The sequence below is a fragment of the Myotis brandtii genome, unplaced genomic scaffold (genome assembly GCF_000412655.1).
Source record: "Myotis brandtii unplaced genomic scaffold, ASM41265v1 scaffold931, whole genome shotgun sequence".
Classification (NCBI taxonomy): Eukaryota; Metazoa; Chordata; class Mammalia; order Chiroptera; family Vespertilionidae; genus Myotis; species Myotis brandtii.
In genome coordinates this window covers 1,211,642-1,226,081 of record NW_005371843.1, presented here as the reverse complement: position 1 = coordinate 1,226,081, position 14,440 = coordinate 1,211,642, and the positions used below count along the sequence as shown (strand labels likewise).

At 41.0% G+C, this 14,440-nt stretch overlaps 1 long non-coding RNA gene across 1 annotated transcript in view; it reads right to left on the bottom strand.

Moving 5' to 3' along the window:
* LOC102246011 overlaps positions 1-14,440 on the bottom strand; it is a 218,397-nt gene that overhangs the window by 11,300 nt on the left and 192,657 nt on the right. The window lies entirely within an intron of this gene.

The window sequence follows — 14,440 nt, the reverse complement described above, 5'->3', positions numbered from 1 at the left end:
GGGGGGCATATGTAATACTTTCAATAATAATTATTTTAAAAAATAAAGTGAGTCTCTTATAGACAAAAAAAACAACAACAAAAATACCCTGGAGAACTTCTGAAGTCAAGCTTAGCATACAGATGGCGCAAACCACTTATAACTGCTGACACTAGCATTGAGAGGCCAACTATATAAGTTATTTTGGTTGCATGTTATAAAATCTGACATTATCTAGTTTAAGAAAAAATTAATTGTAAGGGTGGTGTATTGGGTAGAATGGTGTCCCTTCCCAAATCGGTTCACTTCATAATCCCCAGAACCTGTAAATGTTATCTTATTTAGAAAAGGGATCTTTGTAGATGTGATTAAATTACGTATTTTGAGATGATGATATCCTGGATTTTAGATGGGCCCTAAATCCAATGACAAGTATCTTTACAAGAGACACACAGAGGGGACAGGCAGAAGAGAAGATGATGTAAAGACAGAGGCAGGGATGGGAGTGATGTAGCCATGAGACAAGGGAGCTAGGGGAGGTGAAAAAAAGAATCTCCCCTGGAACCTCCTAGGGAGTACAGTCTTGCTGACATCTTGGTTTTGGACTTCCGGCCTCCAGTACTAGGAGAGAATTAATTTCTGTTGTGGTAAGCCACCCAGTTTGTGGTAATTTGCTACAACAGCCACTGGAAACTAATACAGGTTGTGTCCAAGCCTCACAAATGGCAGAATTAAGATAATTCTGGCACCATCATGGGCTGAAGTTCCTACACTATTTTCTGATCTTTCATTTCTGTAGCTTTTAATTCAAAATTCCAAATTCCCAGGAGAAAAATCCTGGTTGTCCTACATTGACATAAAGACATGGCCAGTGATGTCTTTATCAGTTGCAGGTCCCAAGAATGGGATATTGTGAACAGGGTCTGCTGTCTCCCATCCTTTCCCAGTCTGTGTTCTTTTCTCTCGCTTTACCATGATTTAGAATTTAATGTGGCCAGATCAGCCCTGTCTTTGTAAAATCAGATCAGTTATGGCTCTTTAACAAAGAGCAGATCCAGCTAGATACTACACAAATCCACAAATCTAGGGAAATAAAAAGCACAGGGGAAGTCAAGAACTCAAACCTGGAGAATCTGAGTCCCAACCTTGCAATACTTGAAGTGGAAAAAAATTGTGGAGAATACATGTTGCAGGTATTATCAGGACAGGCGTTAACTAATAGCCTGCACTCTCCTTTCAGAAGCATCTATTTCCCCACAAAAATTCCTATCTCTATATATAAAAGGCTAATATGCAAAGTGTCCCCTCAGGAGTTTGACCGGGAGACTGAGAGTTCGATTGCTTGCTATGATGTGTGCTGACCACCAGGGGGTGGTGTGGAACATGGTGGGTGACCAGCGCGGTGGTGGCATGTGGGTGGCAAGGGAAGGAGGAGGCAGAAAGGCTGGGAGGCGGGGAACCTGATTGGCCCTGATCTCCGGCCGGGCCTAGGGACCCTACCCATTCACGAATTTTGTGCACCAGGCCTCTCGTTTATGGATAATGAAGTGGCCTACACACATCAGTGAAGTTTCAGAAGAGAAGTTTAAAAGTTAATGATATCAAGTATAAATCATGCAATTGCTAATTTGTTTGGCTTACCTGGCTACTCCTTTGGATTAGATCTACTTCAAGCTTCTCTTCCAAGGGAGATCTAATACATAAGTTCATGTCAGTTTTTCTCTTTTTGAACTTTTAATTTTGAAATTATTTTAGAATCACTGAAAAAACAATATAAAGTCCCCATAGTGAGCTATTTTATAAAATATGCCCCAAAGAGGGCACTCTGTGAGCAAAAGCAACCAGAATAGAGTCATCTTGATGTTGCCCGGGGCTGAGGGTGTGTGGGCAAGGGCAACCAGACTACCTCTTGAGCTCCCAGTGCGCCAGGCTTCTCAGGGGGCAGGGGGAGGGGGCTGTAGTATGTTGACATGTGAGAGAGAATGCATGTACCTACATATACACTGAATTCTCACAATAACCCTGAAAGGTAGATACCATTTGTGGAATGACTTGCCCCAGGTCACCCCCAAAGTCAGCAGAACTGTCTGATCCTAGAGCTACACTAGTAGAATTGTATTCCCCCCAGACTGAGAGCTTTGACAATGCCTGGAGCCATTCTGTACAGAGCCAAATGCTTTTTCCCATCTCCACCATCTCCACCTCTGATTTGGTCCTGTCTGACATCTCTGCTCTCTGCTCCAGATTCCCTTTGCCCGTATGCCAATGGGGATCATGCCAGAGATCATATCTGAGAAAGCAAGACCCAGTTTTGTTTGCGTGTGTCTCTGTTGTTGGTGAGTGCTGGTTGTGTTACTGTATATAATTGTATATTGGTACTCTCGAGTGTCACAACTACCTTTTGGAGTGGTTGCCTTTTAAATCGTGGCTTTTGATGGCATTTGACTTTTAGACTTCGTGGAGGCATAACGTTGCTAGTTGACTCAGAAAAGACTGTGTCTCCCTGTGGACAGATCACTGGCTGCCATGGGGGTGTGTTTACGTGGCACCTTCAGCCTGGAAGACCCTCAAAGGCAAGATATTCAAGGAAATGTATGATGAATCTCCATGTTGCCATCTGCCAAAAACAGAATGGGCACAAAGAACTTGAGCATTGATCCCATCTCAGCACCTTAGCTGAGTTCCCTACATTTCTGGATAATGATGGAAGAACTTGTCCATTGGGGTGGAGAACCATGAAAGGGTGAATCAGGGTGTGGCTGGCCTGTGGTGCTTTTTGGAGGAGTGAATAAAGGTGAGTAGAAATGCCAAAGATAAGTAAGTAAGTAAGTAAGTAAGTAAGTAAATAAATAAATAAATAATAAAATAAAATATGCCCCAAAGCAGTTTGTCTGATGTTTCTCATGAATAGACTGATGTTATGGGGAAGAATATCACATAGGTGATAGCCCTTCTTACATCAGATGACTGAATTAATTTTTATATAAGACGTGAGATATGTATTTAAGTCCCTTTTAAAAAAATATATGGTCATCCAGTTGTTCCAATATGATTTGTTGAAAAGACTAGGATTTCTCCATTTAATAGCCTTTGAATCTTTGTCAAAAATCAGTTGATTATATTTGTGTGGGTATATTTCAGGACTCTATTCTGTTGCATTTAGTTACAAATTTATCCTTTCACCTATACCACAATGTCTTAATTACTGCCGTTTATAGTAAATCTTAATATTATTTCTGATCATTACTCTGTCACTTGGAAGCATGTTTGTTTTTCTTGCTTTTTGTATACCTCCTAATATTTGTTTAAAAGGAAACATATTGTGTAAACCAGTAGAATCTAAGGTATACAGTTTTTATACCTGGATATGGGCATGCCTTAACTTCTGCTAGAATTGTAATGGAAGGCTTTGCATTAATTCAGTTAGTAATTGAACTGGTTGTTGTTTTGTTGTTTTTGCTATAATTATACTCAGACCTCATAGGTTTAAAATTCCTATAGCTTGTTTCTAGGGTGGTGGATGTGTATTAGATCAATGCTTGTTTGATTCTGAGTTTTAGGTCTTCCCCTTGAGCTGTGCCTCCAAGAGGTTTTCATTGCACGTTCCTGTTCTTCTCCCATTCCTCATCTTGCAGTGTTTTGCTGTTAGTTGCCATTTGAAGCTTCTTAGCTTCATGGTGGGGGAGGGAGGTGTAGTCTCTGTTCTGATTAAGGCTCTTCGGCATGCCTGTGTCCCTGAAGTGTGTGGCTCTCTCAGTTCTCCTGCCCTTTCCCCGATACAGTTGTGGGTCCAGCACCTAATCCTGTCCCTTGTCAAAAGAATGGATGTTCCCCACTCTTGTTCCCTTTTCCCGGCTGCAGTGAGTATTCACCATTACCTTAAAAACAGCACTTTACAACCCCCTCCCAGATGAATGCTTTTGTTCTTCTGGGTCAGGTGTTTTGAATTTAGTTTTTGTGTTTGTTTTCTGTCATAATTTTTGAGAATATCACTAATTCTAGTTCCCCACATCCTCCCATTCTATACATTCTTCCCAGGAAGAAGCCAGAACTCAGTCAACTGTGTTGCTTAAAGACTTGATGTGAAAGATTCCATGGGAGTTAAAACTATCCTCATGAGTGCAGACCCACTGTCTCCCCTTGTCCATCCAGAAACCTCCACACGTTGTAGAGTATTTCTGATGAGTTAGTATAATGGACTAAAACATTCAGACCAAGAAATCATTTTGAAATCCTTATTCTAGAGCAGTCATGAAAAATATTCTATGAAGTCTTTATTTATATAACCATGCTTTTCTATTCTACCTATTCCATCAAGCATCTTATTCAATAGACCATCTTCAGTATTTTATTTACATGTTGAAAATCTAATTTGTTACTTCAGTGAAAAAATACTTTTGAGTGCTCAGATCACTCAATTCAAAGCACTTTATACCCAGTTTTAAGCAAGAGATATAGTGGCAAACCATTACTACTCTCAGGAGCATAATCTTAGGTTGTTTCCATGTGCTATTTGTGAAACCATCCCTGTCTAACACATTGGTGTTTATGTTAAGGTATAAAGCTGAGTGTGAGAGAAAGGGGGAGTTCTAAGAACAGAGAATTCTGCACTCTCTTACCAATGCAGAGGTTGATAACCCCGGAAGCAGCTCCTTTCTAAACACTTAGCACCTTTGGAAATGTTCCCTAAACTGATGCTCAAACTCAATGTGAAGGATAAACTTTTACTACTCTCTTCCCTTGACCGAAGTTTACAACAGTGGCTATAATTAGTGTAGTTATGATTGCTGATATTGAGTACAACTACAATTCTTTGCCTTTCTTGCTAATACTTTCAAAATTTTTCACTCCTCAATTCTAGAAAACTAGAAAACAGGGATTTAACAGTCATAATAGCCTGCAACAATAATCTCCATAACTGAGTTTAAATACATCTGTTTTGAAATTGGTTATAATCTAATTGGGGAGACATGATTCACACATGAAAGAGTAATTGCTAATACCATATGGTATAGTATATACTTAGTGCCAATTGAATTGTATAAACATGGCACAGTCATCAAATATCATATCTGAAGCCTCAGGCAAGCCAAGAAGCAGTAAGTTTAGCTGGGTCTTGTAGACACATCTAGCCAGAAAGAAAAAGGCAGGATATTTTATACATAAAGAATTGCATTGGAAAAGCCAGAGAGGCTAAAATGTACATTACTTGTTAAGAAAACATTGTATAGACTCATGCAGCTTACTAGTATATAAAAATTCAAAGAGTAATATAAAATAAGCTCACAGAAACTTCTTATGAACACACTGTGGGTTGCAATAGAAAGACTAATTGCTTTGTCTACCCAGAACTCTTCGTTTTAGTCTGATAAGCAGCTCCTTCTTTTAGGGAACTGCCCTCTCCCACCACACCCCATTGCCTCGCTTTCTCCTCGCTGCAATCCTTCACCATCGCTATCCCAAGTCATTCAACAAGACACCTTTCTTAGGATCTGTGCACTGGAATTACTTAGAATTGTTTTCCTGTCCAATGAAAAGCTATGAAAGTGTAAAGCTAAAGCTGCCAGAGGCCACAGAGAAAGGGAGCTAGCAGACCAAACTAGGAGGAAGAGAGAGGCAAGGAGTCCTGCTGATATTCAAGCCTCTGGTTCCAGCCACATCTTTTCTTCCTGTTTTGTTTTGGGAACCACTGACTTCCCTTTCTCATCCAAGCCAGTTTCTGTCATTCCTCAACAAGAGTCCTGACTAATACGTGGAGTAAACAAGAGGTCCATGAATACCAGACAGAGATGTTTGGATTTGAGGAGGTCACTGTGATGACTGTGAGGTCCTTACCACCTGAGACTCTTTAATTTTCTATTTACCTATAAACACAATAGCAGCCATTGAGGTTTTAAGAAATTGATGTTTGCAAAGCAACATTTCAAGAAGATTATTCTGGCAGGAGAGTAGAGAATGAATTGGAGGCTGGAGACAATGGACCCAGAAGAGCTGACTATTAAAACGGGTCAGCCATGAGGTAAACAGACCCCTCAGACTGGAGGTGGGAGCCCAGAGGGGAAAGGAACAGTCACATTAAATAACCATTAATCTTTCCAGAAGAGTCACCAGAGGAGGAGGACGATCTCTGGGTATTCGGTTATGACTAATGGATCAGGACTCTTGTCTTTTTCCAAGTATTTACTACAACACAAATCTTTCATTTCCTTGGGTTTTCATGAGTATTTTCCCAGGGAAATCCACCTCATCTTTAGAGACACAAAAGCTTAAGTCATATTTCCACAAATATTCTTCTAACTAAAACAAAGACGTCTTCCAAACTGACATTTCTATAGCAATTTTGGTTTTTCATGACTCACTGACTTCAGACAAGTGGAGGTAACCTCGGAAGATCATGCATAAAAGCTGTGTCATTCTTGTGGACTTGTAGGTCTCTGAGAGACAACATGAGGTCATCTGTTCATCCCTCCTGCCTTGGCCCAGCCATTCCTAAATCACTGGGAGTGATGAGCTTGGATTTAAGCATTTAAAAATAGTTTTATTGCTTTAGTGATTCCTCACCACATACACAGCCAATGGAACCCAATTGCAGGTCTTAATAGCTCTCACTTTGAAATTGAGACCAGGCAGAATGGTTTCTTTAATAGAAACTCCTACTTGGAATTTTAGAGCCAGTGGGCCTTTATAAGTTGTTCTAACTATTTCTTATAAGCATCACTTGGAATGTTTATTCAAAATGCATATTCCTGCACCCTCTTAATATGCTTTTGATATCATGGATCAGGGTGCTAGAGTTCTTATTGGGCAATTTTGGGAAATATTGTATCTAATCCTTGAGGATCCAAATGAGGCTGGGGGAGATTAAATTTCACAGCTGGTAGAAGTACTCAGAGCTCCTCAGTCTTACTAAGACTCTTGTGTAACTTTGTGATTCTCTTGATGAAGACAGGGAACAACTAGCTTTCTCCTCTTTGGGTGATTTAATCACAATGTGCTCGTATCTATCACTGCAATTATCACCTGACTGTTTATGTGTCTCCCTTGATGCTAATACTCATGGTAATAATAGCAACAGCAATAAGAATAATCAATATCATTTATTATATGTTTTCCTGTTAGCCCCAGATTCTAGATCCATTTGAGTTCTTAGAAAACCATGTTCCATAAGCCAAAGCCAGGAAGTTACTAACTGATCCTCAGATTTGCCACTGTTTATACATTGACCCTGGTACTCAGAGTAAATGCCGTTGATTGAGAACTTGTTAGACACACAGCCCTACTTAGGGCATTATAAACATCATCTCATTGAATCCCCCAAACCCAAGTAACTAACTCTCCCTGATCAACTTATTATCTCATGACCATTTACTAAATCTTAACAGCCATAGCAACTGACTTCCCCCATTCTTTTGTGGCGGTCTCTTATCATCTGCTGCTGCTTGAAATGGGTGCAATATTTGCCTGATATAGTCTCAGATATCCCAAATTATTCATCCTACAATGATCTGTCCTGATTACACATTTGGAATTAACCTTGAGCTGCCAAACATCACTCCTGAAGTAGGATAACAGCAAGAGTCAAGAGAGAAAAAGTCACAATTCTGAAAAACAGAAATCCACCAGCGGAAGCTAAGAGTCATGGTTTTGTATGGAAAACTGCATCTGCTTTCTGTTGGGTCTGGATCAGATGTTTCCCTCCAGCCAGGAGACTGTGCCACTCTCAAGGATCCGCTTTTACCCTTCCATTAAACACCAGTGGCAAGGAGCGCATCCAGGATAAGCTTGCTAAGAGGAGGTGGCAAAAGAAACAAGCTCTGCCAAAGCCTCCAGAATAAATTTCTGTTTAAACCCAAACTATGAGGTTGAGACTGAGTATAAGAAAAAAATTAAAACCAGCAGGCTCACACTAGGGTATAACTGGCACCATACATTTTTCCCTCATTACTTAAAACTGGCTTTGTTGACTACGCCACATTTAAAAAATAGCATAATAAAGTTTCTAGAAAAAATAAAATTTGATGGACTCTGGGAATAAAAAGAAAATAAGAGCAGTTTCCACCTAGAAGTAAGTAGCTGGCTTTCTCAGAAGCAGGCCCACATGGGTCAATAAACCTTCGTTAAAGGCTCTGGAGTAAGACCCACCTGGTTTTCAATCCTGTTTCTTCTCCTAAATAGTGTGAGTGCTTTGGGGCTCAGCCTGCCTGACTGCATAATCAAAAGAACAAAACCTCAGAAGCCTCTTTGGGTACTCCATGTTTCTATCACAGAACTTGGCATAGTAAACATGGGTTTTTTTTCACAGTGTTCCTTCACAAGAGAGAAAATCACACAAGGGCTGTTCTCCGCGTACTCCATGTTTCTATCACAGAACTTGGCATAGTAAATGTGGGTGTTTTTTTTTCACACTGTTCCTTCACAAGAGAGAAATTCACACAAGGGCTGTTCTCCGACATTTGTGTGATTGGTTTGCGGAAAATGACAAAGGGGCATCCCTCCAGAAAACTGTGCTGGTTAATGGGTTCAGAGCAGTGACCACTTCAGCACAAAACGGAAGAGAGGCGAGTCTGGATGAGGCAATGAAAGAAACAAGGAGGTATCCACAGACCTGGCTTCCAGTCGGGGCCCCAGACTTGCTGGGACTCCCTGGAAAAGTCACTGCAGCTTACTGTGTGCCTGTGACAATGGTGCTGAGAGGAGTCTGGACACAGGGCACCTGCCGCTTGGAAGGTTTGTGACCAATGGGGCTCCAAGCAGTTGCAGGCAAGGTAGGAAGCCTCTCCCATCACATACATAGTGATCCTGAAGGTTCAATTACACTCAGACCCTCTGTAAGACAAAACTCTCTATTGTTTGAGAGGCTGAGTCAGCATATCTCCCCAAAGTCAGAGAGTTTGTGGAGTCTTCAGTGAAGCCACATCAATCCTGCTGACTTCCTTTTGATGAATCAGAATAAAAGAAAATCTCTCTCAGAAAGAACCATTCCAACTGGACTTCATCTTAAAGGACAGCAGAAAATAAAATTCATTGAGCATCTGTCATGTGCCAGGATCTTACCTTCGTAATGTTCATTCTCTTAACAGCTTTATGAATTGGGCCTTAATATTCCCATTTTAAAGATAAAGGGCTATGGACAAAAGAGAACAGGTTACATACCCATGATTTCCTAGCAAGTAACAGAGACAGAATCTGAGTCCCATTTTGTCTTTAAAACCCCTAATATTTCATTCAATCACAGTGGCCTGAAGACACTGGGGAGGCCAGCGGATGATCAATTAAGAATCAAGAATTGGGCATTTTAAAGTTGTATGTCAGATTCTCTGCATTTTCTTTTCACCCCTGTGTTGAGGGGAAACTCACAAAGTTCTGAGTCTTGCCCACAGATATTTATGTCATATTAGTGTCCACCAGTGGATGAACAGAAATTCAATTCTCATACTCACTAGCCAGAATTAGCACAGACCTCATAAGGGAAGAACAAAGTCCTCCCTCCACAAGACTGCCCTCTTCAGAGGCCAGCTGTCAACCATAAGTTTCAGGGGTCCCCAGGCCACCCATACTCTGATAGATGGGCTATAATAAAAGGTGTTCTCACAACATCCTCAGGTTTTATAATTTGCTAGAATGATTCTTAGAACTCAGGAAAGTGCTATACTTATTTACTGCTTATTATAAAGGATACTTCTAGGGGCAAGGTCTGGGAGGGTCCTGGGAGCTTCCATGCCCTTTCCATGTGGAATCAGATGCATCACCCTCCCAGCACATCAATAATGTGTTTACCAACCAGGAAGCTCCACTGTACAGAGTTTTTATTGGGGTTTCATTACATGAGCTTGACTGATTGAACTCAATTTCCAGTCCTCTTCCACACCCAAGAAGTTAAGATTAGCTCAAACTCCCAACACTTCAGTCAACATGTTGGTCTTTCTCATGACCAACCCCCAGGCTAAAATTATCTAGAGGGCTACCATAAGTCATTTCATTAGGGATAGTTCAAGGATTTAGAGTGGAAAAAAGACCAATCAAGTTCTTTATTATAGACCACTACTCTAGCCATCCCGCTCCCTAAATTTTTCCCCTTTGTTAGCATTCTCAATTTAGTTGGGGACATCTCCGACCCCCTTTTAAGCCTGCCACACCTGAAAACCTGGAGTTGTCTTTGACTCTGCGTTTCCTTCTCAAGTAGGATGGTCTCCCCTGGGTTGATTTTCTTCACCAAGTTTCCTGGATTCATCCTCTCCTCTTCACCTCCACTACCACCACTGACACTAGAATCCAAGCCCTCAGGAGCCTAAGTTGTTGGTCCAACTCCTTGACTGATCTGCCTGTTCCTAGCTTCATTTACTTCAATCCTTCTTGCATGCAACTATTAGATCAATCTTCTTTAAACAGCCAAGTAATTAGCAGTAATTTGTTCCTCTAAGCAGCATGTATGAAAATCCTTTTTCATTCTAGCATGAGATCCCCTGAGACATCCTTGTCTTTTGCTCAAGGAAGAATAGAAAAAATTACCAGAGCTCCAAATGGACTTGAGGAAAAGCACCCAGGATGGTAACTGGAATGCGCACTGAATCAAGAGTTCTGAAGGCTCAAGGTTGAATCCTGGCTCAACTTCAAGCTGCGGATGCCTACACAGTAGAGGCATTGCATACGGCAGAGATGTAAGGTACTCAGTACATAGATTATTATAAACAGAAAATCTAACCTGCAGTTTAAATGGGTATTTTTCACTTTTATTGCACATTTCTCCAAATCCTTCCTTTTTAAGGCACTATGTTAACCTTCTATTGCTGCTGATACAAACCAGCATGAACAGTGATTTAAACAATACACATTTATTTCTGATAGTTCTGGAGGACAGAAGTCCAAAATGAGTCTCACTGGGCTAAACTCAAGGTGTTGGCAAGAGCTGTGCTCATTCAAGATGCTCTGGGATCAAACTTGTTTCCTGTCTTTTCCAGCTTCTAGAGGCCATGTACAGTCCTTAAGTGCATTCTCCATTTTCAACGACAGTGGGTCACATGCTTTTCAGGCTGCCATCTTTCTGTTTCTCCTTCTTCAGCCTCCTTCTTCCACCATTAAGGACCCACGTGACTTCACTGGGTCCACCTGGATAATCCAAGCTAATTCCCATTTTAACACATTGTTTGCGGGTAGTTTTTATCCCACACTCTACTACACTGGTAGAACGTATAAATAGGTAAAACGTATAAATACGTTTCCTGCATACAATGTGTTAATATCAGCTGACTAGCAACCTTAATTCCATCTGAACACCTACTTCCCCTTTGTCATATAAAGCAACATATTCTGAGGTCCCAGAAAATAGGATGTGAACATCTTTAGTGGGGGGAGGGCAATATTCTATCTCATGCCAAGTTCAGGTAACATATCCTATCTAATAATAGACAAAGATGCAAATTGACCATACCTTTGCTACGTCCACCATTGGCTAATCAGAGTGATATGCAAATTAACCACCAACATAGATGGTGGTTAATTTGCATATGTAGGCGCGAAGCGGCCGAGCGAAGACTGAAGGTGGCTCCAGCTGGAGCATCGAAAGGCTTAGAGGCAGCTCCGGCCATAGCAGCGAAAGGCTTGGAGGCGGCTCTGGCCAGAGCGAAGGCCTGGGTCCCGGGTGCCGGAGGAAAACCGGTGCTGGCAGGCAGGGGAAGGGAAGGCCTATTGCACGAATCTTTTCATGCAACAGGCCTCTAGTTACCTATAAAGCTTTCCCTGATAACTCTCACTTGTAGTGTTTGCTTTACTTTAATCCAGTAATTTTCAATCTTGTCTGTACACTGGATTCACCTATGGCACTTTGAAAAATACTGATGTCTGGGTCCCATTCTTGAGAGATATGGATTAAATTGGTCTAAGGTGTGATCTGAGCAGAGAACTTTTTACAAAGCTCTCTAAGTGATTCTAGTATGCAGCCAAGGTTGAGAGCCAATGCTCCAGGAAGTTTTTGTATATTCATCTTATCTATTATTGTAGATGATCATATGATGATCAAAAGGAAGACTGTAATCCAGCTGCCTGGATTCAAATCTCTTGGCTCCACCTCTAACTAGTGGTCAGATATTGAACTATTTAAGCAATCACTTGATGCCTCTATGTCTTCATTTGTAAACTGGGAATAATAATGCCTCATAGAGTTATTATTGAGAAGACTAAATGATGCCATGTATGTAAAAGTGTTGAGTGTAGCTCATGACTCAGAGTATGCTTCCAAACAATACCAGCACTAATAGTGTTTCATTGTCATTCACCTTGTCTTTGAAACTCACCTAGAAGTTTTGCCTGGGCATTACCAACCCTTCTTTCTGTGGTTCTCAAAAAATACTTGCTATTTAATTGGTAGAACACAAGCAAGCATGGCTAAACCACGTGATTGCAGCTCTTCGAGCCATAACTCTTTTTTTCATTTTATTTTTAGAAGAGTTTGGTCATATCTTTGCTTCCCAAGTATTTTCAACCAGTGTAAGCTAGATGAACATTCAAATCATTTTGGAAACATTTTTAAATTACCAGGCCCAGAAAAAAAGAAAGGAAAAAAAGAAACAACAATAAAATTACCAGGCCTAGGGCCTACCCCCCAGAGATATTAATTCAATGGGGGCCCAGGCATCAGTTTCCTTTAGCTCTCCAGGTAATTACAATACACAGCAAGGAATGAGAATCTGTGACCTAGATCACATGTCTATGACTCTTGCATTCTGAGTACTTCTAATGAAGTTAATGACTTATATGGGAATTCCATGGTGGGTCTACTAATTTAAAAAGAATATAGTAAAGGAAAAAGAAGGGAGAAACCAGAAACAGAATCTGACTAGAGAGGTGGAGACTCTGTACTTTTCCCAGAGTATCTGCTCAAAATACATTTAAGCAAACCTGAATTCAGAGCAGCGCAGATTTGTTCTGTGGCTACTCAGGTAAGTAGTACTGGAAGAGGTATAAAAAGGACTAAGCTTAAAGTTTGGGGCTATTCCTTAAGTGACTCGGAGAGGAAATTCCTTGCTCACCCTGGGTAGTGCACAGGTTATTATGGGGACTGCAAGGAACATGAGTCAGAGGAGACAATTACTCAAGAAAGTTGCCCAATCTCCTGACATCCGGTGGCAGAAAGAGGCTCCAAGTCACCTCAAGGTGACTCCCAGGCATCAAACCCCAGCCAGTCAACAGCATTAGGCAGGTGGCCATAGCACAAAGAACATTCCCGTATGTTGCAAAAAGGTCTACAGCAAAAATTGTCATACATTGAATTTACATATCTTGTTTAATTTATAAAATCCTTTCCTACTCATGGCCTTATCTGACTTTTCTTTTCCAGCAAAAAATAAACAAAACCTTTGTAAGGTACATAGGTCCAATATTATCCACATTCTTGGGATGACGTGTCAAGTCGTAGGCAGTGAGTGACTGAGTGATAGAGAAAAAGGCTTCTGATCTTACCCATTTTCTGGACCATTCCTTCCCTAACAAAAGTAGGATCAATCATAGAATAGATGATTACAAAATAAATTAAAAGTATTTAAAAAGAACAAATTCTTAAGGTGATGAAACTTGGTATCCATAAGGTACCAGTAAGGCTCCATCTAAAAATTTCCTAGGAAAGGTGAGCTTAGGGAAGTATCTTTGAATCACAGCAAGTTCCACCAGGAAACAGAAACTTAATATAAGCAGTAGTATTTATAAGAAAAGGGAAAAATATATATATGTGTATATGTATAAACATACCACTGTGTATATACTACTTCTGAAATAAAAATGAAATCTCATTTGCCAAAAGTTATTGTGATAAAAGTTACTTTTTTAATACTAACTACTGATTATTAGATATCTGAGTTGAAGAACAATGTCAGATTCTTGACATGCATTAAAAATCTAATCCTAACAGCTGCCCTAGAACATAGGTAATATTACGAGGTAATTGTCGGTCATGTACAAGGAGACCGAGGCCCGCCAGCCAGTGCCCCACAACTGGTGAGGGCAGAGCCATGATTCAGACCCAGGACTCTGACTCCGAGCTCATGCTTTTTCCGCTGCTCTATGCCATCTCCTCAAAGCCCATAATTAAGCACAATAATATACTCTTCACAAATGAAAAGATCTCAGGCACAAAAGTGACGAGACGACTTTTGGCTGATGGCTTCCAAATATGCGACGGATCCTTTTTCTGGAAACCGCATTTGGCATAAGGGGCCTAAAGTCCAGACAGTTTCGATGACGGAACTCAAGGCTTCCGTGGATGTTGGCCTTAGGATGGAAATAGCTCTGAGGCCTCCTGTCCTGGCATCTCCCCGCCACCCCCCTCAGCGGAGCTCAGACTGCCTGCAGGACTTGCAAGTGGGTGAGGTGACAACGCTTGTGGGGTTTGAAACAAGGTACATTGTGATCTCTGTCTCCATCCCAGTAACTATTTCCGCTGCTCTCATTCTCTCTGGTGCTTATTCTCGGC